The following is a 3,194-nucleotide window of genomic DNA, read 5'->3' as shown; positions in this document are numbered from 1 at the left end:
CACAAAAACTGACAATTTCTAATTATGTACACAGGAACTGAGTTGGTTATTTATATAAAGGTATTAGGAGTAATAGACGTTTCTTCAGTGGATCAGGCAGAACTAGTTAGTTCATCCGGTGTAGTAGTCAGATATATACGACTTTCGAAGGTAGAAAGCGAAACCGACGATACTTATTTTGGAATCTTTATTGTTCCAAGTGAGGTAAGTAATGGCAAAGAGTATATAATTGCAAGAGGTCCGACTGCCCTGATTTTGTATGCACGCAATAAAACGTAAAAGAATTACTACCACAAGACAGGGGCGCCCTGTCTGCAAAGGCCTTTCACTTTATTTTGAAGGACACCATTAAGTTCGTGATAGTACTTTTTTTTAGATACAATTTGCATTCTAACGAAACCCCGAGAATTGTACCTTTTGCAGTTCTTTAATCTTTGGTAATGGTGGAGTTTTTCCGTTTCGAAAGGAAAACAATTGTATGTTATACCCAAGTAATTCTGGTTATGGTGATATGATAATTCTGACAAATAATTGGGATAAGAATGTAAATTTAATTATTGTAGCGTAAGACTGATAATAGTAACGATGATGACAACAGGATACTAAAAAAACATACACAAACAAATTACAACTAGAAATTATGTTTAATAGAATATGTACTCAGTCAGATCATTCCTGGTAAATTCGGGCTCAATACAGTGAATGTTTTTTTTTTATCCAATGGCTCTCAAACACTCTCCCCGGCACGGGCATACGGCCTCGGATCGCGCTGGCCGCCAAGGATATTTTTAGCTCACCCCCCCCCCCCATATCGAACCGCTTGACCCTCCAGAAAATATATCCTACAGCCGCTATTGGAAAGGAAAACAATTGTATGTTATATCCAAGTAATTCTGGTTATGGTGATATGATAATTCTGACAAATAATTGGGATAAGAATATAAATTTAATCGTAAGACTGATAATAGTAACGATGATGACAACAGGATACTAACAATACATACACAAACAAATTACAACAATAATAATATTAACTAGAAATTATGTTTAATAGAACATGTACTCAGTCAGATTATTCCTGGTAAATTCGGGCTCAATTCAGTGAACGTCTTTTTTTATCCAATGGCTCTCATACACTCTCCCCGGCTCGGGCATACGGCCTCGGATCCCGCTGCCCGCCAAGGATATTCTTAGCTCACCGCCCCCCCCCCATGTCGAACAGCTTGGCCCTCCAGAAAATATATCCTACAGCCGCTATTGATCAGCAGAAGAATCAGCAGAAGGTACGAATACAGAACAAAGTCTGAGTGCGGCTGACTGGTAACAATAACACTTAGAATAGTAACAACTATTGTTATGTTTAACGCCTTTTAATTTTATAGGTTTTTTCTGTAAGTCTCCAAGCTAGCGATGAAGGTGGTAACATTATACGACGTCTACAACCAACTGCTGTAAGACCAGAAACGTTTCAGCTGGTGCATTTATCAAGTGATACAGGTAAATATGTGAATAGGTCCATTGTACAAAAGTAAAGAAACGTAAAGACCAAAAGAAAAATTAATTGAACATGATTATGCTTAAAATCCACAGAAGAATTGATTGCCGGATCATCTATCGTTACCAAATTCAGACTAATCAATACAGGACCACGAAAGCTGTTCAATATATCCGACTCCATTACTGGAGGAGGCACCTCTATTTCCTCAAGTATAAGTCCGTCATCTGTTTATGCTTCAGCTTCAAGTGAAGGAAACATCACCTATACTTTGTATGCCTCATCAGCGGCTCAAATAGGAACTCCTATGTGAGTTACATTCACTCTAAGAAAAAATGGGTTTTTAAGGGGTCCTTCAGGTCCTGTATATGGAACACCTGTAGCACCATTAAAGGTAATAATTTTAGGTTCGTTAAAGTGTTTTTAGAACTATTTACAGAACCATTAAAAAAGAACCTTTTTACAACTAGGGTTCCATAGTACAGGACAGCCAAGAATCTCTGAAGAACCATTATTTCTAAGAGTGTAGATATATATGCCTACAAACGTAACTCAAATAACTTTTATTTCATACATTATACCTACATATAGTTACAAACATACACACATTATATATACACACTACCACATCAGATATACTGTCGTGATTCGGAAGAAATGCGGAAGAAATTAAAACAAAAGAAAAAAAGCATGACACATTTGATGTTCAGCATTGTATCCAGTTTTGTCAGTAGAATACATGCATTAGACTTCAGGTCTAATGAAAAATAACAAGTTAAAGGGATTTTCACCTGGGTTTAAATTTCATTTATATGTCCAAATCACGTTAAACAAAACAAATAGAAGCCATTTTTGTTAATTATTTACCAAAAATATTGCATAACATATCATTTCATAGAAGATTCACAAATTGTGTCTGATCTGATTTACTAAATGTATATTTCTCCTAAAATATGAAAGTATGGCAGAATGTAAAATGTATATTAAATACTATCAGTAACCACTACAGGAAGAACAAACAATATTATTGTTAGCAGTTTATTTAAATTCAATTAATAATACCTGCCTTACTTTAATAAAGAAAAAATAAATATCCAACTTCTAAAACAGACTTATTCATGCCGATATAAATTTCTAATTTCTTAAACAATAATATAAGTCACTCATTATATTATCTAAATTCCAAACATTGACTTGAGCTTAAGTAAAGCCTATACAATGCACCCTCCCATTTGAGACCGCTCTAATTTGAGACCACTTTTCCAAAGAATTTAATAATAATCTTCAACCTTTTAACACAAAGCTAGCCCTCCAATTGGGGACCAACTCCAAAACAACACCAAATTTTCAGGTCCCAAAGGTGGTCTCGAATTGGAGGTAATTTTGTATGTGTGTATGTTGTTTTTTGAATAGTCATAATTATAATAGTAGTTAAAATAGTCTAAAATTTATATTATAACCATAATGTTGTCATATCGATATTGCAAATTATTCTTAAAAGGATGAAGAACAATTCATTCTTCTTTTAATAATTATACTCTGAACAAAAACAAACTATAGTATTATGCCATTCCACCAGCTACTAAACTAATTAAATATGCATAATTGTCTTCTGTGATTGGTTAATTGCTAATTTTTAAATGCTTGTTGAATATAATAAATTTGTTTGTTTTGGTGGGTGGATAATGCGTAACTCTCT

General features: G+C 34.2%; 1 long non-coding RNA gene across 1 annotated transcript in view; it reads left to right on the top strand.

Moving 5' to 3' along the window:
• Positions 1–68: 68 nt before the first annotated feature.
• Positions 69–3,194, top strand: part of LOC117119273 — a 5,175-nt gene continuing 2,049 nt past the window's right edge. The window contains exons 1-3 of the long non-coding RNA XR_004447162.1: positions 69–204; positions 1,383–1,497; positions 1,591–1,804. This is a non-coding gene — a long non-coding RNA (uncharacterized LOC117119273). The remainder of the gene's footprint in view (positions 205–1,382; positions 1,498–1,590; positions 1,805–3,194) is intronic.

Source organism: Anneissia japonica, unplaced genomic scaffold, assembly GCF_011630105.1.
Source record: "Anneissia japonica isolate Jap-2015-1 unplaced genomic scaffold, ASM1163010v1 scaffold288205_len162070_cov146, whole genome shotgun sequence".
Classification (NCBI taxonomy): domain Eukaryota; kingdom Metazoa; phylum Echinodermata; class Crinoidea; order Comatulida; family Comatulidae; genus Anneissia; species Anneissia japonica.
This window is presented reverse-complemented; position numbering and strand designations above follow the sequence as displayed.